A 24,384-nucleotide genomic window follows, 5' to 3' on the forward strand; every position below is an offset into this window, starting at 1 on the left:
CGGAAAATGTTAAATGGTGTTCTAATTGGTAAATGTCGGTGCGTTACTTACGGAAAATTTGAAAATTCGATGGTAAAAAAAACTAACAGATAAATTACCCCCCCTACTCCAACTTGGTGTGCTTTCCTTTTCTTACTTTATTTATTTTTCAGCTAATTTTAAATTTTCCACCCAAAAAGCGCTATAATGTATTTTTGAAAATTAGAAAATTCTATGTCCTGGAAAAAAAGAATCCTCTCCCCCCCCAACGTAGTTTGCTTGGTGAAGCCGTCGTTTATGCTACAGCGTGCATGCGCGTAGCATAAACGGAAGCTGCAAAATGGTGGAAAGAAGTTCGTGGGTTCAGGGGTAAATACCATGCAAACGGTAAATTTGCCCCAAGTTTGACTATCAGATTCGTTGTCAGCGACCTCAATTACCTATAAAAACAAATTAGAGTAGTCGGTGTTCTGTAGTAGCGTATCTGGATATTTACCTTTTTTTCTTTCTTAAAAAAAATAGCATTAATACAGTAAGTTAGGTAAACTGACTTTTTCGTTTAAAAATGGAATTATTTCCCTTTCGTTATTAACTTAAAAAAAAAATTTTTTTTTAAATAAATATTTTGTGTTTTATATACATAAAGTACAATTGTTGAATGTTACTGTTTTGATTATATTCGTTTGGGGGGCACAATTAAAAAATTAAGAAAGATTAAAATGAAGCGAAATTTAAGTTTCCGTTCCATTTTTACAACAACCGTAAAACAGTGCATACTCAGCAAGTTTTATCGTAAGTTATAAGCATATTGAAACACTAAATCAACATTTTATTTATTTTTTTTGCATAATTAATGATGGAAGTATTTTTCTGTTTATTTTCTTAACATCTGTTAAAAAAAAATTATTTGTACATTCTCTTAAAAAAAAAAGAATCAAACTTTTCTCTACTTTCATATGTGTTCCATTTTAACAAACTGAGCCACAGCAACGCGTGGCCGGGTACAGCTAGTATATATATATATATATATATATATATAAATATATACATACATACATACATATATATATAAAAGCATGGGTGCCCGGCCTTGCCCGGGTATTTGGAGGTATATGTTGAGCAAAAAAAAAAAAAGTAGTCAATTTTTTAACTTTGATCCCTATTATGACTCCTTAACATTTATTGTTTTGGGCTCAAATAAAGTTATTAAGTTAGAGCCATGTCCAAGGAACCTTTATCTAAAATTTTAAGTGTTTAGACCCAAAATTGTCGGAGGAGTTTGGTAGAGTTCTTAAAGGTCAAATCGTTGAACTTTTACCCCATTAACAGCCAAATTTCTGTCTAGAAATTAGGCTTGTAAGGGGTCAAAGTTCAACGATCTGAACTTTGAGAACTCTACAAAACTGCTCCGACAATTTTGGGTCTACACACTTGAAATTTTAGATATAGGCTCCTTGGACATGGATCTAACTTAATAACTTGATTTGAGCCCAAAACAATAAATCTAAAAGGGTCATAATTGGGGTCAAATTAAAAAAAATGACCTCTGCAGTCCCTACCAAATCACTTCGTCACTTCCAGTTTGGCGGTGGTTGTAACGGCAAAGATGTCACGTTTTTCCCCCGTTCGCGGTACGGGTTCGAGCCTGCCTTCTTACTACTACTTTCTTTTTTTTTTTTTTTTGATCAACACACACCTCCAAACACTCGGAAAACTCCGGGCACCCATGCTAGTATATATATATATATATATATATATATATATATATATATATATATATATATATATATATATAATGTGACCCCCCCCCCAAAAAATGGGCCCCAACATCAATTAGGCCCCGTTTCTTAGTGTTTTGTCCGAATGAAGTGAAACGTTGGTCATAACTAGTTTATTATATTCAAAACATCACATCAAAACACTAGGGTCTTTGGCCTTTTTTTCTCCGTTCTACAGCATATGTTCTAGATGGCCTTCATTTAGCTTTTGTTTTGTTTTTTGGATCACCTTGTGTGTATATGTATATATATATATATATATATATATATATATATATATATATATATATATATATATATATATATAACGGAAACTGTCAAGAGTTGTAAATATTAACTGAATTAAAGGAATAAATGATAAGATGGTCAACATCATGAATTTCGGGGTATAGTTTTTTTTAATTTAATGAATATATTGCTCTGTAATTACAGCGATAGATATACACATATTTTTTTAACTGAATTCCTGTAATAGTCCAAGCACCTTAATGTAACAAGAGACCGTGGGCTATGAACCATAATACTTGGTTTTTATCTTGAAACTTTAATTCGAATCAGATATTACGTTTTAAAAGTATTTTACAATTTCTAATTGATAAGAGTTTTCACGCTGAGATTTGAAACCGTGTCACCAGATAACTTCTAATTACGTCCACTGGTAACTCGCGTGTTCGCGTCTCTTTGTGCATATGTGTGTGTGTGTGTGTGTGTGTGTGTGTGTGTGTGTGTGCGTGTGTTTGGTGGCTATGTGTGCATTAACGTACCACCTTAATGCGTACATAGTAGTAGCCTTAGTAGCATAGTAACTAATAAACTATATATATATATATATATATATATATATATATATATATATTTATATATATATATATTTATATATATATATATATATATATGTATGTACATATATGCACACATATATGAGTGTAAATGTGAGTATGAGTGTGTGTATGTATGTGAGTGTGCGCATATAGGCAGTATATGTTCAACCATGAATGTTATTTAACACACTCGGAACTTATATAGACCAATTTGATCTAAATACTAAATCAACTATTCAGAAAAAAAAACTAACACAAAATCTCAAATTTGTGCCAATTAAGTTGCAGCGTGAGTATATATATATATATATATATATATATATATATATATATATATATATATATATATATATATATATATATATATATATACCGCAAAATCAAGTTGACACATTCGTTAGATCTTTGAAGTTAAGGGACGTTGAGATTTGTCAGTATTAAATGAGCGATCAAGTCCCGTATGTGGGCTCGTTCTCTACGTATTTCTGGCATTGTTTAGGGTTTCTTTGATTTTTAATTTCTACTGTAAAGAAACAATTTTGATTATTAGGAAACCCTTGCTTCACAACAGGCTCACCGCTCACGCAATCTCACAGAGGTTTTCTCTTCTCTCGATACTAAACGGCGGTGTGCGAAAAATATGGTTAGTGAACTACACAGAAACATTCGTGTTTCATTCCTAAAGGAATCACCGGGCTAATTCCTCTTAGAAATGAAATACAAACAATATTTGCATAAAATAAAATACGCATCAAATGCGCTTGAAACCAAATCAAAACGCCATATTAGGAAATAAACAAATATTTTACTTGTATATTTTTATTTCTATATGGACCTCACACACTTGACAAATATATCTATTCAGCTTGATTGGATAGGAGCAAAGTGTAGGATCTGTTTTGATACTAGATTACGGATTTGCTGTTTTCGTTCAAGGAATGAGAAAAAACCTTTCTGTACTACGGCATTTTTTTGTCCAAATCAAAAATGCATCTCGTGTGAAGCTGGGTTTTCCATACATTTTAAACAAACTTTGTGTCCAACTGTGCCCTCATATAGGGGCAAAAAATTACAATCATCGATATTGAGTACCTTCACTTATAACATAACAAACTATATATATATATATATATATATATATATATATATATATATATATATATATATATATATTATGCTAATGTTAAAAACTTGTGGTCTACTGTATACTCTGTCTTGTGGCAGTCATCTACACCGACAAAAGATTAGCAGTAATACTAAAAAAGTGTGGTTGGTTCTACACAAAGACTGAGCCACTATTTAACAAACCATCTGTATGGATTTCCGAGCAACTTAGTTGTTGTATAGGAAGCTCATACGACGGGAGAGTCCCATTATATATATATATATATATATATATATATATATATATATACATATATACATATATATATACATATATACATATATATATATATATACACACACACACACACACACATATATATATATATATATATGTATATATATATATATATTCACACTGTAGACGACCGAAGGATCGGTCGAAATTATGTGCTTGTAAGAAAAACTTTTTTTTCCGAAAGAGTTTTTGTATTCTTACATGTCAACAAATAAGAAATAAATACAAACATTTATATATTTTTGTATCGATTATATATATATATATATATATATATATATATATATATATATATATATATATATATATATATTATAGAGAATAGTAAACCAAAGTCTAAAAGAGCAAAGCCTCAGTAAAATATATTTAAAGGTGCTGTGCTAAGAGTATTGCAAATATTATAAACTCAATAGGTGTAATATATATATATATATATATATATATATATATATATATATATATATATATATATATATATATATATATATATATATATATATATATAATGAGACGATTTTAATATTTTCCCGATTCGGATAAAATTGCCAATTCTGTTTAAAATTTCCGATTCCAACACAATTACCGATTTCGATTCTTTTGAAATACCTTATTATTTAGCTGTAGAATTGTATTCATTTTTTTAATTTTAGTTTTCAGATAAGTGGAAAAACCTACTACGAAAATATTAAAATACACTTGTGGGAGTTATGTAATGATTTGTAATTTTACTTATTGTTTCAAATCAATAAATATTTATTGTTTATCATTTATCCAGGTTTAATGTAACATTAAAAAAAAAACAACAAGAAAACAAAAACAAAAAAAAACAAAAAACAAAAACACACACCCACACACACACACACACACACACACACACACACACACACACACACACACACACACACACACAAACACACATATATATATATATATATATATATATATATATATCAAAATCCATAAGTAAAAATTAAATTTACCAGCTAAAAGTTTCTCTAAACTTACTATATGAATATTATGAATATTAATATTTATATAGTAATCGCAACCAAATAAAAAAGCTCAATACAAACAAAATAGAAAATAGAGCTTGTCAGAAAAGAACACAATTTAAGACCGTAAGTTATATTTTACAAGAATTTTTTGTTCGACGGGATACTCAAGTAAGAAAATATTTAAATATTGAAAATTTCTTATTTGAGTATCCTGTCGGACAATTAATTCATGTAAAATATAATTTACAGTCTTAAATTGTATTATTCTTTCTTCCCCCCCACACCCTTTCTCTCTTTCTTTCTTTCTCTCTCTCTCCCTCTCTCTATGTATATATACACACACATATATATATATATATATATATATATATATATATATAAATATGTATAGATAGATAGATATATATAGGTGTGTGCGCGCGTATAGTTTAATATATGTACGTATGTTTATATATATACACATATATATATACGTTTGCTTATATACACTCACCATACACACACACACACACACTCAGATATATATATATATATCTGTGTGTGTGTGTGTGTTTGTGTGTGTGTGTGTGTAGAAGCTATATTAGTTGGTAGTACCAATTGCTTTTTAGTAAGTAATATTGTACAAGCTACTCTACGACAGTTCAGGTAAGAAGAAGAAGAAGAAGAAGAAGAAGAAAAAGAAGAAGAAGAAGAAGAAGAACCTAATTTGCCATCCATGGAAGACCTATCCTGAAATTATGATTGTATACCTCTTAGATGTTTCTGGTACTCTTACTACAATATGTATATAGTAAGTAAGTACGCATCCCAAGACTTTCCCATGCCAGATGATGCTTCTGTTTCTTCCTGCTTCTCAACTTTATCTTTCATTCTTCTTCTTCTTCTTCTTCTTCTTCTTCTTCTTCTTCTTCTTCTTCTTCTTCTTCTTCTTCTTCTTCAACACTCACCACTCATCCCCCTCTACACCGACCCCCCGACACACATCGACCTCACGAGTACCTATGTGGATTCTTTAGAAGTGAGCGCACAATTGCAGTCAGCGAAGCACACTAGTAGGCCGATATGTAGATCCTTCTCCCCCCACCCACTCCACATCTCATCTTCACCACCTCTCGCCTCGTCACACGTTCGAAGGCGCCGACTACAGCAACTCTAGCACTAAAGTGTACTATTCTGTAGGTAGGTGCTTAGAACATGGTAGAAGACTTGTGGAACTAGTATTCAGTGTTAAGAACATGGTAAAAGCCACCATACATGCACCGCACATACGTGCTGTACAACTTAATATATATATATATATATATATATATATATAAATATATATATATATATATATATATATATATATATATATATATAATTTCATGTTTACACATATACACATATACAATTATAAGGTGATAGATTGTTTACAGATTTTCAGTATTTACTTCAACATTGCTCGATATATAGCAATTAGGCTAAAAAGATAAAAGAGGATCCCCGTATCATTTCCTATTGGAATCGTCAATACACAGCTTTTTTTTTAGGTTACTGGCCACACACACACACACACACACACACACACACACACACACACACACACACACACACATATGATCAGTAACATATAAAGAGAGAGAGAGAGAGAGAGAGAGAGAGAGAGAGAGAGAGAGAGAGAGAGAGAGAGAGAGAGAGAGAGAGAGAGATTTTATTTATTTGTTTTTGCTTTGCGATACGTTTGGACGAATTCAATTATTTATACGTAAGTGCATTTTTACCTAAATGCGAGTTAGGAATAATTTTCCCTTTGACTAATTTGGTATCCCCAATATGGGGAGTGGTATATGTATTGTTTTCATATATATATATATGTATATATATATATATATATATATATATATATATATATATATATAGAGAGAGAGAGAGAGAGAGAGAGAGAGAGAGGAGAGAGAGAGAGAGAGAGAATGACATATGGGGCAATAACAATATGTTTATAGAATATATTACAAGTTTGTTTAGATTCAATAATTCAATATTTGTAAAACAATGCACACTGAAAATAAACGCTGAATGATTGTACGTGGTTCATTGAACACGCGTTGCTATTAAAGGCTTTAATAGCGAGAGGAGACCTTCATACTTTTACCTAATTGCATTGTGTAAATGACAATGGTTGGTCCGATTGGAATTTAAGTGTTCGCCATCACACAACGCATGCTTCATACGTACACACACACGTATACGTATAAAAGAAGGCTTCCTTCAGTCTTGGCACACTATGGATATCCACGAAAGGCTGCCTGCGCGTGAAATTTTTGTGGCAAGAGTTGCGCAATCTTCAACCACATCTCTCCTGAGTCGACATTGTTGAATACCAGTAGCAAGTGGAGGTTCAGGGCGACTGGAAACAATGCCGAGATATGTGGAAAGCGCATACAGCACCTAGAATTCCCAAATGGTCACCCATCTGGCACTAGCCAGGCTCAACGTTGCTTAACTTCGGTGATCTGAAGGGAACCTGTGTTAACATGATTATGTCGAATACATACATACATATATACATACATACATACATACATACTGTATATATATACGGAATACCGTGATTATGCCGTATATATACATGACATATATATATATATATATATATATATATATATATATATATATATATATATATATATATATATATAAGGATGTAATCAATGTACGATTGGGTAAAAAAAAAATCAAGTGATGTCTAAACAATTAACATGTAAATTACTATTTCATGCTAAGCGTCTTGGACGATTTTAGAAGCAAGGTAAATTCTAATTCATTTTAATGTTTGACTTTTTAGTTGGAATATTCTATCGAAAATTTTCAGAATAACATCTCTTCTTCAGCTTTCAATTAAGTGTCAACTGAGCTTTGTAAAACGGTGAAGCATAATTAATCTTTTTCAATCTAGTCTCCAATATATCTATCTATCTATCTATCTATCTATCTCTGTCTGTCTGTCTGTCTGTCTCTCTCTCTCTCTCTATATATATATATATATATAAAGTCGTATTCCTGTTTGTCCGTTCGTTCACAATATACGTCGTACATGACGTCATAGCAGAGTACGTCATATATATATATATGTATATATATATATATATATATATATATATATATATATATTATTTTTTATATTATACAGAGGGAATTAGACCTGAAGTATAAAAGAGCAAAGTTTATTTTAATATTTATTTTAATGTATTAATACTTTAAAACCAGTGCTCGTAGTGTTGTAGATATATAATAAGCTCAATAGTTATATTTATCCTTGAGCTATATTAATATTGACTATAAAGATTAATAATTGTAAATTATAAATCAGTTTCAAAAAGAAAATAACAAACAAAATCAAATTGAGTGTACGATCGTTTCGGAAACGATATTCATTTTATTTACAATTGACAATTACATTGACAGTAATTGACAAATAATGTTTCATCGAACATAGTCTCCTCATCAGCACAAAGGGTGTTGTGGTTAAGGCACCAAAATATGAATAGCATTTTTGTAGTAAGTAAGATGGATATTCTTGAAAATAACAACAAAAAACATAAGAAAAATGTTGTAAATTTTACATTGATAATAAAAATAAAAATTGGGAAGAGTAATATAAAAAGAGTAAAAAAAAAAGAAGGAAGAAAGTTCTTTAAATAGTTTATTGAATATATATATATATATATATATATATATATATATATATTTCTGTACAAATATATTTTCTTATAATATATATCAATCCTTATTTAAGAAGCTCAATATAATTATAGAGCAATATAGAGAATAAATGACGAAAAGTTATATTCCAAAATTCATAATGTTGACCATCTTATAATTTATTCCTTTAATTCAGTTGACTTATACAATTCTTGGCAGCATCTGCTTCGTAGCGCAAAATCAATACTTAATTATTATATCAATCAGTGAATCTATTTACTCATCAGAAAAAATAGCAACAATCAATCCGCTAAAAGGAATTGAAGTGTGGGTTGACATGGTAAAAATCCGAAAATTGGAAGAGAGACTGCAAATGCCTTGAATTAAAGGAATAAATTATAAGATGATCAACATCACGAGTTTTGGAAATAACTTTTTGTCATTTATTCTCTCTCTATATATATATGCATATATATATACATATATATATATATATATATATATATATATATATATATATATATATATATATATATATATATATATATATATATATATGCAAAATTCGTTCCAAAAATAAGTCCACCTATTTGTTTAACTAAAAAAGTTGAAGACCTACGAATACAGGTATAGTGCCATTAAAACGAGCGACTTATTGCACCCCAGAATTTATTATCATACAGTCACTCCAAATTCTCGATGCACTTTTGCCAGCAATGTACGATGGCTGTGCATGGGCGCCCGGAGCGAGATTTGTCATACAAGATTTGTTCCAAAAATAAACCCTCCCATTTTCTTTTTGCTTTATTTAAAAAAAGTACAGAAGATACACTGAGAAGAGTAACTTTTCTTGTCTTTGGTAACATTTTTGGGTGGAAGTGGATAAGATACTCAAAATTCACCTCAGTTATAGAAGTTACAATTTTCACGTTAATCTTTATTCATTTTTAAGTTCATTAAATTGTTAGGAGAAAGTATAGAATAGTTAATTACATTTTCCTCTTCATGTAAAAAAAAAAAAAAAAAACGTGTTTTTAAATAATACTGTCGTTATTTTAACAGTTTACTTTGGTACTTGCCTCCTCACAAGACCGAACTTTTACACAAAGTCAATTTTTAATGTGGTAAACGCCGGGAAACGGGACCTGCTACTCTCCCCCCTCTCTCTCTTTCTCATTATATACAGTAGAACCCCGGGATACAGTGGCCCAAGGATTCGTTTTTTTAGGCTACGATGTGGAATACGATGTTTTTTCGGCCCCTGGTTACGGTGTTATTTTTAATGTTATTTGATTATATACATGTGTATTGTATACAGTACTGTACTTTGTTACTAATTTTTAATGCCGTATCCCGGGATGCTACTATATATATATATATATATATATATATATATATATATATATATATATATATATATATATATATAAGGAGGAACGATAAAAGAGTCGCCCTAAATAAAAAAACATTACAGCTTTCATTGAAAAAAATAATTCACGTAACTTGATTATGTAGAAGATCTGATATCTATTCAAAGTAGCCGCCTTCATCCTCAATCACCGCCTCGATAGGGTCCGGAACTAGGAGCATGCCTTTTTCCACAAACGCAGGCAGAAGCTCGGCGAATACTCGGCAGATGGCGGCGATCAGGCTGACTTTGGTGTTGTAGGAGGTCATGTTGGTGATGTTCTCGACTTAACTAAGTAGTCCAACAGCTTTATGTCAGGGAGGGGGGGCAGTGAGAGAAGGTACAGTCGCAGCACTTCTTCTGAAACTAAGCCTGGATCTCTTTGGATCGGTGACGAGTCCTGCTGCCACATCCTGGGTCTGCCAGCGGTCACCTGATTGCACCAAGGGATCACCACACTCTTCAGCACATCCATGTACACCTTGGTGTTGACTTTCAAGCCGACGTCAACTTCGGCATGATATGGCCCTCACTTGCAACCACACCAAAAACCATAACCGTGGCCGGAAATTCTGTTTTTATCACCCTGGGCACGTCTATTTTAACCGGCTAAAGAACCATAAAAGAACGGTCCATAGAAATCCAATCATTTGAGGCTTCTAGCACCGCTCTACGACTTTTAGTTTCGGAAGAGATAGAGTTTGAAAATATGGAGACAGACAGACAGACAGACATAGTGAATTTTATAAATTAGATTAAGCTCTGCCTTATTTAGTCAATTTGAAGCTTTTATTTAGTTATTAATTTAATATTAACCCAATAAAAAGCTGGCGTGAAACATTACTCTTGATTTTTATAAAAATTCAACAATACGTGTTGGCATTAATTGATAATTGCCAAATTCTTGTCCTTTGGAAAATTTCTAGATCGCATAATATAGACAAAATCCCATTTGAAAAATATCATGAAAACTAAGCTAAAACTTCTTTTAAATACTTCAAAGAATCTGAAATATCGTGAATATGTTGATGTCTAAGATCTACAAGAGTCGCTCCAAAAGTAAGGCTTCCTATTTTTAACTGAAAAAACTAAAATACGAAGATTGGAATGCCACTATTAAAACAAGCCATCGTCAATATCTGCGACAAAGAGATGAAACATTCATGTCATAGATGTAACAATGTAATGATCAATTTGAGCAGAATAAAAATAGGAGGTATTACTTTTGGAACCTCCCTCACACTGTAAAAATTCTACAAAAACCGGAGATATCTGAAATTTGACGATAGGCTTCTATCTTCTCTTTGCCCCTTTTGCAACTAAATTAAACTAAATATAGCCCATATTACCCACCATTTCGCGTAGTATATATTTTTAAACATTCATAATGATTAGTTTAGTAATTAAGAGCGAATTACAGATACCAGACTTTATATATATATATATATATGATTGACGTAAAGAACATTTAACATTAAAATGTTTAAATTCAACTTTATTTCACGCGGATACGGTCTTTGCTGATCGAGCCAGAGATGGCTCCTGTTGCCGAGTTCGAATCTGTCGACTGGTGTTAATCGTGACACCCTGCACTGAAGATTCCCGAAAGGATGAAACACTAGTGTCTGTAGGTATTTAATTATTATAGTAAATAATTATATATATATATATATATATATATATATATATATATATATATATATATATATATATATGTGTGTGTGTGTGTGTGTGTGTGTGTGTGTTACTCCGAACAAGGCCCCCTCCAATCCGCATAAATCTGTTAAGCCGTAACAAAACCTCCATTAAAGCAACATCACATACAAAACCGATAGAAATGGGCAGAGGACATCATGAAAACGGATTTTTCTAAAGTTTTGTTTACGGATGAAGTGCGTGTCAGTCTTGATGGCCGAGATGGCTGGATCAAGGGATGGGTCCTAGATGGACGACATCGTCATCAGCGTTCAAGGCGCCAACAAGGTGGTGGTGGGATAATGATTTGGGCTGGGATTATCGGGGATACTTTAGTTGGCCCATGGAGAGTCCCAGAAGACGTAAATATGACGTCACATGTTTACATAGCTTTTCTGAAAGGGCACTTTGAACAATAGCTGAAGAAGCAAAGGTTGACGTTCAAAAGAACCATTATTGAAAAGTGGTTATTGAACACAACTACCGAACCTGTTCGCTTCCATAAGACTATACGACAAATTTAGGGGCTTACAGACAACCTTACAAATTTACCAATAACGTGTATAACTGGGAACATGCGATTTGCAAGTTGCATTACTTTTGGGCTAAGATAAAAATATCAAATCAAGAACTGATACGTTCAGTATTTTTTATACCAAAAGGTAGGATTTCTTGTGTTTCCGTAAATCCGTAGGTATCAATGGCCAATCGATTTGATATATATTCTCATTCATGGGCAAATGAGCAGTCTGGTAATTCCTCTGTTGTAAAGAGAACACTACTACTACTACTACTACTACTACTACTACTACTACTACTACTACTACTACTACTACAACAACAACAACAACAACAACAATAATAATAATAATAATAATAATAACAACAACCAAAATAATAATAATAATAATAATAATAATAATAATAAGACGAAGAAGAAGAAGAAGAAGAAGAAGAAGAAGTGCCAGCTGATGTGAATGTGGAGGAAAAAGAAAAAGTACCAAGACTTGAAAAGGGAGATAAAAAGATTGAAGAAAGTGAAAGTGAAAGTGGATTGAGAAAATTGGGTTTCATTGGAATGTTAGAGTGCTTAAAAAGACTTCCTTGTTGGGAACAGTCAGGATCTTGCAGAAAAGACTGAGAAAAGAAGATGGTGGTAGCCTATAGTCATTTGTTATGATCCGCCTATTAGTACAAAATCGGCAATGCCAACAATCAGACACAAAATAATAATAATAATAATAATAATAATAATAATAATAATAATAATAATAATAATAATACCCAATGAAACAGAGATGAGAGCACTAGGTGAACATAAAAGTTACAAATACTTGGGAGTTCTTGAAGCAGACACCATCAAAGCAACGGAAATGCAAAAGAAAATTAGAAAGGAATACCTCAAGAGAACAAAAAAAAAATCATTGAAACTAAATTATGTAGTAGAAACCTAAGTAAAATAATAAACACTTGGGAAGTGTCACTAATAAGATACTTTGGACCGTTTATAGGTGGACCAAAGAAGAAAGGTAAAATCTTGATCAGAAGACCAGGAAACTCATGACAATGCACAATGCACTACACTTAAAGGATGACACTGATCGACTCTATGTGAAAAGGAAAGACAGAGAAAGTGGGCTGGTTTGTATACAAGACTGTGTGAATTAGGAAAATACACAATGCAGAACATCGAAAGAATAATTACCGCAGCAAGAAATACGGAAAAAACAAATAAGATAGAAAAAACGAGACGAGGACTAATACAAGGAAAAGAAAATTGGAAGAGAAACAGTTACACAGACGATTCATAAGGATTACAAAAGATGAGACTAACGAAAACAGTTGGAAATGACTACAAAATGGAAACCTAAATAAGGAAACTCTAGCCTTAACAGCCGCACAAGATAACGCAATTAGAACTAATCGTAGCCAACCAATGATCGACAAGACACAAGAAAACAGCAAATGCAGACTCTGCGGACAAAGAGACGAAACAATAAACTACATAATAAGTGAATGCAGCAATCTAGACCAAAAAGAATATATAAAAAAAGACAAGCTCAGGGATGGAAAGACCAAGGAGAGAAAGCACCAGCCAGACCTCCGTTGGTTAAGTGCAAATAGGATTGGGACCTTGGGGAGGCTTATTGCCAACCAAATTGTAGTGGAGACCAATGGTGGCTACCAACAAGAAATCAATGGTAATTGGCTGCTGTTGCGATAACGTAAATTCTTTTGCAAAGGTTATAGAAAGAGGTGGAGAGTACTGGAAATCTGGGTAGTTTTGTTGTCACTCAGACTCCAGAGAACACTAGTTATGTTTCCAAAGACAAATTTTTGATGATGGCCTGTGTGATTACTCCTAATGCGTAAATAATAACAATTTTCCATTTGTCCATTTTACTATTTTTCTTTCTCGCCTTCCCTTCTTTCTTAGGCTTAATTATATATCATAACTCTATACGGGGAACCTTCAATAAGTTTTCAGAGTTTTTTCGTATGGGCACTTTTATTGATAGTACACACATGAAACTCTAGTCCCCTTCGAAGTAATCTCTTCCGGCTGCAATGCACTTGTACCGTTCTAACAACTTCTGGAAGGCCCTATGGAAGTCATCGTGTGTGAGCGTGTCAATGACCCTTGTCACAGCCTCTTTCATTTCTTCAATTATCTCATGAGGACAACCTCTAAGGGTTTCCTTGAGCTTAGGGAATAACCAAAATTCACATGGAGCAAGGTCTGAACTATAGGGAGGGTAAAGAACTGTCTTGATGTCCATCTTGGTCAAATAGTCTTTGACAAGTTGTGGACTGGTGCATTGTCCTGGTGGAAATGCCACTGACCCGATTTTAAGAGTGCTGACCACTTCCGACAGAATCACTTTCTGAACTCCCTCAAAACCCCCAAATAGTATTCCTTGTTTACTGTTTGTCCTGTGGGAACCCAGTGCATCTAGGTCATACCCGTGTTGAAATCATAAAAATTGGTCAGTCATCCCATAGGATGTATAGCAGTCACATACTGAATTTTCAAGAGTCTTCGACAATTTTAAACGCGTTTACAAAACAATTCTGGACATTTATTTAAGGCACCTTATACTTATATATATTAATTTTACTTATATATATCATAACTTTTTTGTGTTCGTTTTTCCGGTTTCTTTTCTTCTTATTTGCAGCATCTTTTACATCATCAATACAGAGAGCATACTCTCATATTACATTACAGTTCATCATCATCATCATCATCATCATCATCATCATCATCATCATCATCATCATCATCATCATCGACAACGACGACGACACTACCCAACTTCTAATCGATGGTGATAAAATGGATGACGTTCATTGCAAAGTGCATACAAGTCCGCATGAACAACCGTCGATAGGAACGACGTGTAATAACTCCGATGTTAGTCCAGATATTCACTTGAATGGCTAGAAAAGCTTAGATTCACACACATCGATCGCTATGAACACTATGTACACTTAGAAGCGAACACACATGCGTATATAATCACTATTCCATAAATATTTTATTGTTATTATTTATATACGGCATAATATTTTTATTAATTTATATACGGCATAATCGCGTTGACACACCGGTTCTCGTCAGATCACCCAAGTTAAGCAACGTTGAGCCTGGTTAGTATCAGATTGGTGACCATTTGGTAATTCTAGGCGCTGTATGTGCCTATCTCGGCATTTGTTTCCAGTCGTCCTATACTTCACTTGCCACTGGTATTTAACAGTGTCGTCTCAGGAGAGGTGCGGTTGGAGATTGCGCAACTTCTGCCACAAAAATTTCACGTGCAAGCCATCTTTCGTTGGTATCTATAGTCTATCCAAGACTGAAGTACCCGGCTGCCATAAATATACACTACTAGCTAGCCGCTATGAAGGTCGTTATTTAATCGGAACAGTAGCTTTGTTATTGTCGTAATCATGTAAGTTAGTTAAAATTACATCAAAATATATATTGCCCTTTTTATTGAACACTATCAATAAATTCATTGTTTTTTTTTAATTACATTTTCACCCCAAACAAGGCACATTGCCAATTTGGTGTAGGGGGCTACTATTAGGGACATGATCTACTGGGGTACTATGTAGGGAGTTAGGCAGCAAGATGTCGGTTCACATTACACTTGAACTTCTGATTGTCAGTACAGTTGGGGAAGCAGGGACCCGAGAAGGAAATTCCAAAGTCTAGCGGTTCTGGGGAAGAAACTACTGGAGTAGAAAGTTTTCTTACATCTAGGGATCTCTACTGTGTAGGGGTGGGATTTAGCTGCTTGTCGGGTTTGTCGAGAGTAATTACGTCGTGGGGACACAAGTGCTTGCAGTTCGCCAGAGTATTCACTATTAAACTGGCAGAGGGATGCAACATTTCGTCGGTGGGACAGAGGCTGAAGCTTAAATGACAGTTCAGGACCTATCAGGTTGGCACCTCTCTTTTGTACCTTGTCTAGGCGCGAGAGACTAGTAGTAGATGCACCAGCCCAAATATGACAACAATACTCCATACATGGACGAATGGTGACCTTATAGAGGTACAGGATACTTTCGGGCGTTAGTAGCTTTCTAGCACGGTACAGAAAACCTACCTTCTTCGTAGCGGTCCTGGCAATGCTCTCAATGTAATTGTTTCAACTCATGTTTCCTGTGAACTTTAGGCCAAGGAGTTTAAAAGAAGTACTTTCAGAAAAGAGTCTTTGGCCATTGCTATTGGTGGTAGAGAAGGTTTCTTGTAATTATTGAAGGAAACACGTTTAGACCATCCATTTTTGTCCCAATTCCACTACAGATTGGAGGTCATCCTTTAGTGTTTCTACCATTTCCTTATATATATGTTCATTTGTTTTCTTGTCGTGTCTGTTATAGAGCGCGGTGTCATCAGCATATATACCCATCTCAGACGCAATTTTGTCGGGGAGGTAATTTCTGAATATTAGGAATAATAAATGTCCAAGGATAGACTCCTGTGCCACTCCCGCATTTATATCATATTATTTAGATGTACGACCGTCGAGGAGATCAATAACTTCCTTGAATTCATTAGTTTTGTTTTTTTCATTACTATTAACCTGAGAATATTTATTATGTACATATATGACAATCTTCTAACTATATATTATTAATTTCAGTAAAACATGCTGAATGTATTTGCATACATTAATGTACACACGCGACCAGGTTCCATGATTACAGCTTCTGAGTTAAATTTTTTTTTAATTCTTTCTTTTAAAATTAACGACGAATGTATCGTTGCATTGTAGTTATTCATTATACAATTTGAAATTTGGAATATATACTTTTGTCGTTTACTTGTTATACGCTCTGTAATTACATTAGGCTTCATTATTATAGTAAAAATCATGATATATTTATAATTTGCAGCGTAAGGATTTTTTTAATTCAATTTAATATTATATATAAATTCTTAAAGCTGCTATATTCTGAGTTATAACTTTATTATATTTTTTTACTAGAATATCTTGTCTTATGCTTTTCCAGTTTTAACACCTAGTCCTTTTTCTTTTTTAAGCTTAATCATAACCATATTACTTTTCATGCTCGCATTTTTCTATGTAATCCATGATTTTTCCGGGCTTATATAACATTTATAATGAATATAATAATTACTTAATTAATATAAAATTAATATTAAATAATATTTTCTTTTTTGTGTTCAATATCATACGCATTGTCAACAATTCATAAAAATTGTTACCAACTTGTTAAATTGAACAAATAAAATAAAAAATCAAATAAAAGATGCAACTGAGTAAATAAACATGAAAAAGGGGCAAAAAGAGACATCGTAAGCAAACTATTATCAGCCCTAGCACGGCAAAGAGCATCACTTATGTTAACTCTCTCTAAATAACACCAATAAGATGTCATGTGAGCGACATTTCCGCTATGATTTATGAAGGTGCCGGCGACGAAAAAGTTGCTATGATACCAAAAGCCAATCAGAAGAAACCGTCTCTCACGTTCCTTTCTAATTCTGAGGACTTTTGAACACTTTTGTTTTAATGAACGAAAATCGAAATTATTTATTTCAAAATATAGCCGAGAAGGTGATCTATCAACTGTACTAATTGTTTGAAATTTGGTCGAAAAATAAGTGAACGGCGAAACTTACAAAGCAATTCTAAATGAGTAAAGCTAACTCTTAATCACATACTCAAACACGGTAGTGTTTGAATAATATATATATATATATATATATATATATATATATATATATAGATAGATAGATAGATATATACTAGACTAATATATATATATATATAGATATATAGAGATAGATAGATATAGATATACTAGACTAATATATGTATATATATATATATAGAGAGAGAGAGAGAGATAGAGAGAGATAGATAGATATAGATATACTAGACTAATATATATATATAGAGAGAGAGAAAGAGAAAGAGAGAGAGAGAGAAAGAGAGAGAAAGAGATAGATAGATAGATAGATATAGATATACTAGACTACCCGTGAGTCGTTGGGTCAGTACGTTATATTAGCTATGAAATTCATGTCTGAGCGTGACACTTGTAACGTAAAAAAAAAATAGTTTTTTTTTTTTTTTACATAACAGAAGCATTTCTATGAAAGTATATTAAAATGAAAAATCACGGACGGATCACTCAAACATGAAAAAAATTCTCCCTATTCGTGTAAAGTTATCTATTTTTCCGAATAATCGCTCAAAAATCGAAAATTAAACATGATTTTCCTACGAATCGAACGCCAACAAAAGTCATTTAGCAGCAAAAACGCACATGAAACTACCGATGAGAAATGTAGGGATGAAAAACCCATATTGGAATCCTTCAACCAAGTTATAGAAACTTAGAATCTAAAAAAAAATTAATAAAACCTGAAGCAAAAAAATAAAACCTGAATAAATAAAATAAAATAAAACTGATATTGAAACAGATTAGTAAATGTGCCAACAAATTCACCGTTCTCACACAACTATTTTGTATCTAGAAATGTAAGCAAAAAAATAAAAACTGAAGGAAGGAAGGAAGGAAGGAAGGAAAAGGGACGGATAGAGAAGAGTAGTAGTAGTAGTAGTAGTAGTCTTGGCTTTACTACAATTTTTCTTATGTTCGTCAACGGGTTAAAGTTGTTTAGTTGTAAGAAAATAGCGACAGTATAGTTGTAATAAAGAATAGTTGCAAAACATCCCCACTCTTCCTATGTTGAATAATGATTTCGAAATAATAACGTTAATATTTCAGTGCGCAGGTCAAAATCTGCAAAAGAAGCGATTTGTGCTTATTTGTTTACGTTATTATGGGTTAATGTTTATGCGCGCAAGCGCAACCGGATGTCGTAAACCAGAAAGTGGGTTACATCACTCGTTACAATGTCATTTGAGTTTTATAATTATATATATATATATATATGTATATATATATATATATATATATATATATATATATATATATATAAGAAATTTATGACTGTGAGTCCAGAATGAGTTTACATATTGTTTCAACTAGAGGAAGATCCTCAAAGAGAGGAAATATCCAACTAGCATCGTCAGAATTCATAGATGGACTAAGTTATAAAATGAAATAAGAATGGAAAAATCGTAGATGAAGGGGAGTTAGAAAAGAAGGGGGACTGGGGAGGAGAGGACGTTGGAATTTAAAGTAGTAGGAGTGTATACGATAAGAGAGTTAATCCTTATAAAAGTTTTTTTTAGTTTATAACGGTTTAAAATTAAAAGACGCTATTCATATTTATAACGGCATAAGTAACAGTTAATTTAAAGGATCAACATGGCAACAGGTTGGAGAGTTAATGTTAGTGGGCATGGTGTGGTGGGAGGAGGAAGGAACGGGTTGAAAATGGGGTTTAAATTGATTTAGCCGGGCGGGGAGAGATTGAAAGATATTTATTGTTTATAAAAAAGAAACGAAAAAATAGAATGATAAATTAATAAATTATACGTTACAGGTTTATTTTGATAGTATAATGATAAGTAAGAATATCAGTAAGTAAATAAAATAAATTAAAAATAAATTAAAAATTAAAATATTAATAAATAATTGTTTATGATAAGTAAATAAAACACACACACACATAAATACACATACACGCGTACACCTGTACAACGTACGGAGGCACATCAATGGGGGGGGGGAGAACACATGCCTAAGTATATATTAAAAAAACAAAAAAAACCCCAAAAAACAGATACGTAAACATAAAAATATAAATATACATATATACATACATATACATGCATACACACACACACACACACACACATATATATATATATATATATATTCATAAAAATACACATACATACACGCACACACACACACACACATATATATATATATATATATATATATATATATATATATATATATATACCCGTAACGTATAATTTTTACCTGCCCGGCTAATTTATATATATATATATATATATATATATATATATATATATATATATATATATATATAAATAAATAAATAAATTAGCCGGGCAAGTAGAAATTATACGTTACGGGTTTATTTTAATAAAATAAAATAGGTGAAACTTTCAGTAAGTAACTTAAATAATAGATTAATAAAATTAAGGAAAAAATATGATAATAAATAACACACATACAGATACAAACACATGCATACATATGTACAGCATATACACATACGTCAATGGGGAAAAGCACATGTCTGAGTATATATAAATATATATACACAAATACATAAATATACATACATATATACATATATAAACATATAAATACAAATACACATACATACAAGTACACACACACACACACACACACACACACATATATATATATATGTATAAATTAGCTGGGAGGGGGATTGAAAAATATTTTATAAATTATTTATTATTTATTAATTTTTTAATTTGCGGGTGTTGTAGTTGAAAGAAAGAGAGAAGGAAAATAGTAGGATGAATTAATGGGTTATAAGTTACAGGTTTATTTTAATAATATAGAGATAGGTAGGAATATCAGTAAGTTAATCAAATAATAAATTAATAAAATTATTAGGGAGATGTTTGTGATAAGTGAATAAAACACATACACACAAAAATACACACACATATAAAAACACATGTGGAAGATACGCACACAAGTACAAATACATATATATATACACATATACAGTTATACATACACACATACACATATATATATACATATACATATACATATATACATATACATAGATATATATACATATATACATATACATACATATACAACACATGTATACATATATATATATACATATATACATAAAAATTAGCCGGGCAGGGAGGGATTGAAAAATTATTTTTTTGTTTTTTTTATTTATTATTTATAATTTTTTGAATTGTCTGGCGTTTAGTTGAAAGAAAGAATGGGATAATAGGAGGGTAAATAGGTGAATTATTCGTTATAGGCTTATTTTGATAAAATAAAAATAAGTAAGAATATCAGTAAGTTAATTAAATAATAAATAAGAATTAATATACTTATAAAGAAAATGTTAATAATAAGTAAATAACAAAAACAAACAAATACATACACATGAATACATATGTACAAAATATGTACACACATCAATGGGGGAGGAGCATGTGCTTGAGTATACGTACATACGCAAATACGTAAATATATGTAAATAAGCTTCGTGTTAAAAAATATAATTATTATAGAGAGAATTAGTGAGAGGTAAATATAAAAGAAAAATATATAATATATATTATATGTAGATGGTAAATTAAATAATTAATTATAGTATATATACTGCTCTGGCTACACATTGAGCACTCTAGTCCGGTTTTTCACTACTGGTTAATATATATATATATATATATATATATATATATATATATATATATATATATATATATATATATATATATACAGGGTGTTTCAAAAGTCTTGGGAACATAAAGATTTTTAATAACTCAAAAACTATTAGGAGTTAAAAAATGAAATTGGTACCGTTGGAAAGGTGAAAGTTTCAAGTTTTGTGGGGAATCTTCAAACTTGCTTAATATGAGCACCATTCGTCACACGGCAGACATCTAGTCGATAGTCCATTTCCTGCCAAACGCGTTCCAGCATCTTGACGTCAATGGTTCCCACAACTGCCATTATTCGAGCCTTTAGTTAGTCAATATCTCTTGGAAGGGGCGGCACATAGACTTGTTGCTTGACGAAGCCCCAAAGGAAAAAGTCACACGGGGTAAGATCTGGAGACCTAGGAGGCCAGGGCATGAGAACGTCATCACCTCGCCCAGATCTCCCAATCCATCTACCAGGCAGCCTTGTGTTAAGAAACTGCCTTACTCTAAGTCTCCAGTGTGGTGGTGCACCATCTTGTTGAAAAATGAAGTCATCAGATTCTGCTTCTTCCAACTGAGCCATTAACCAGTCTTCCATCATGTTGAGATAGGATTCACCAGTGATAGTTGCCTCTTCAAAGAAGAACGGTCCATAGACACCTTTCTTGGAAATTGCACAAAACACGTTCACTTTTGGTGAATCTCGCTCGTGCTCAAGAATTTCATGAGGATTCTCAGCACCCCATATGCGAGTGCTATGCTTGTTAACTTTGCCATTCAGATGGAAGGTCGCCTCATCGCTAAAAACAAGCCGGTCATCAAAGCCGTTATCTTCCAACTTCTCTTGCATTGCAATGCAAAAGTCACGGCGAAGTGGCTTATCAGTGTCCTTCAACTTTTGGACCAACTTGAGCATGTAAGGTACCATTTGCAGTCGTTTCCTTAAGACACGCCAGACAGTTGCTGGAGCAAGCTGAAGTTCCCTGCTGGCTCTTCTCACTGATTTACGGGGGCTCCACTGAAAGGCTGTCCGGACTTGCTCAACTGCAGCTTCTGAAGTTGAAGGGCGACCTGTTCGCTTACTTGGGCACAAACACCCATCTTTCACAAATTTAGCATGCCATCTGACAATGGGTTTCCTTTCAGGGACTTCTTTTTTAAATTTCCTGCGAAATGCACGCTGAACACATGTCCACGATTCAGTCTTTGCAAATTGGAGGACGCAAAACGCCTTGTCTTGTTTAGAGAACGCCATTACTGCACATGGAAAGATAAGACGAAAATCATTAGTATGACCAAAAACTTGATTAAGCAAGCTTTAAAATGACACCAGTTTCATTTTTCTACCTGGAATAGTTCATGAGATATACGAATTTGTAATGTTCCCAAGACTTTTGAAACACCCTGTATATATATATATATATATATATATATATATATATATATATATATATATATATATATATATATATATATATATATATATTAGTGATGGAACGATTCCAAAACTTTTTCCCGGTTCCGGTAAAATTTCTGATTCCGATTCCGATTCTTTAGAAATCGCTAAATATTTAGCTGTAGAGTTGGTTTTTTTTTTTTTTTAGATTACCTTAAAAACTCTTGTGATATATTTTCGTGAACGTAAAAATACACTCGTGTTGATGATTTATGGATTTTAATTTTGTTTGTAGATTAAAACCATTACACATTTACCGTTCCATCTTCAGTAGCACTAATGGGAAATTAAGTTTTAAATAAAAACAAACTAATGGACAATTAAGTTTTAAATAAAAACAAACTAATGGAAAATTAAGTTTTAAATAAAAAAAATAATGGAAAATTGAGTTTTAAATAAAAACAAACTAATGGAAAATTGAGTTTTAAATAAAAACAAACTAATGGACCATTAAGTTTTAAATAAAAACAAACTAATGGAAAATTAAGTTTTAAATAAAAAAAATAATGGAAAATTGAGTTTTAAATAAAAACAAACTAATGGAAAATTAAGTTTTAAATAAAAACAAACTAATGGAAAATTAAGTTTTAAATAAAAACAAACTAATGGAAAATTAAGTTTTAGATAAAAACAAACTAATGGAAAATTAAGTTTTAAATAAAAAAATAATGCAAAATTAAGTTTTAAATAAAAAAATAATGCAAAATTAAGTTTTAAATAAAAACAAACCAAATAATAAACAATAACAAGAATCGTTTTTGGCATCGGAAAGTAGGCACAATTTTATCCGATTTCGATGCCGATAACTTAAAAAAGTTCCAATTTTCTCGATTCCCGATTCCGATTCCGATTAATCGTCCAAACACACACACACACACACACACACACACACACACACACACACACACACACACACACACATATATATATATATGTCTATTCTATGTACAGTATAATTTGCTAAGCTAATGAAAATCATCATGACTTTTGAAATAATATATATCTCTGGCAATTAAGTGAGTAACATATACTCATTATTTCGTTTGTTATAAATTTGAAGGTTTAGGTGTTGAGGGTTTATAGATTATAAATGTGTTTTGCTGTACACAATAAACTCCTTACTCAAAGAACTGATTATTATGGATTTAGGAATACATGATTTTAGCAACCAGTAAATTTTACCATGCGCCTACCCAAGCAAATATAAATAAATGCGTTAAATACAACAATTGTAATACAGAAAAGAATTGTTCGACATCATTATTTTATTAAAGCATTTATGAAAAAGGGTTGATGCGAATGCATGTAT

At 32.0% G+C, this 24,384-nt stretch overlaps 1 long non-coding RNA gene and 1 pseudogene across 1 annotated transcript in view; one reads left to right on the forward strand and one right to left on the reverse strand.

Annotated features, from left to right (window-relative positions):
- The window catches only part of LOC145243018 (uncharacterized), a 245,296-nt gene that overhangs the window by 77,405 nt on the left and 143,507 nt on the right, over nucleotides 1-24,384 (reverse strand). The gene's annotated exons all lie outside the window — the stretch shown is intronic.
- LOC145243153 (5S ribosomal RNA) lies at nucleotides 15,342-15,458 on the forward strand (annotated as a pseudogene).

The sequence above is a fragment of the Euprymna scolopes genome, chromosome 21, assembly GCF_053919585.1.
Source record: "Euprymna scolopes isolate OS-2025 chromosome 21, ASM5391958v1, whole genome shotgun sequence".
NCBI classification, from domain to species: Eukaryota; Metazoa; Mollusca; class Cephalopoda; order Sepiida; family Sepiolidae; genus Euprymna; species Euprymna scolopes.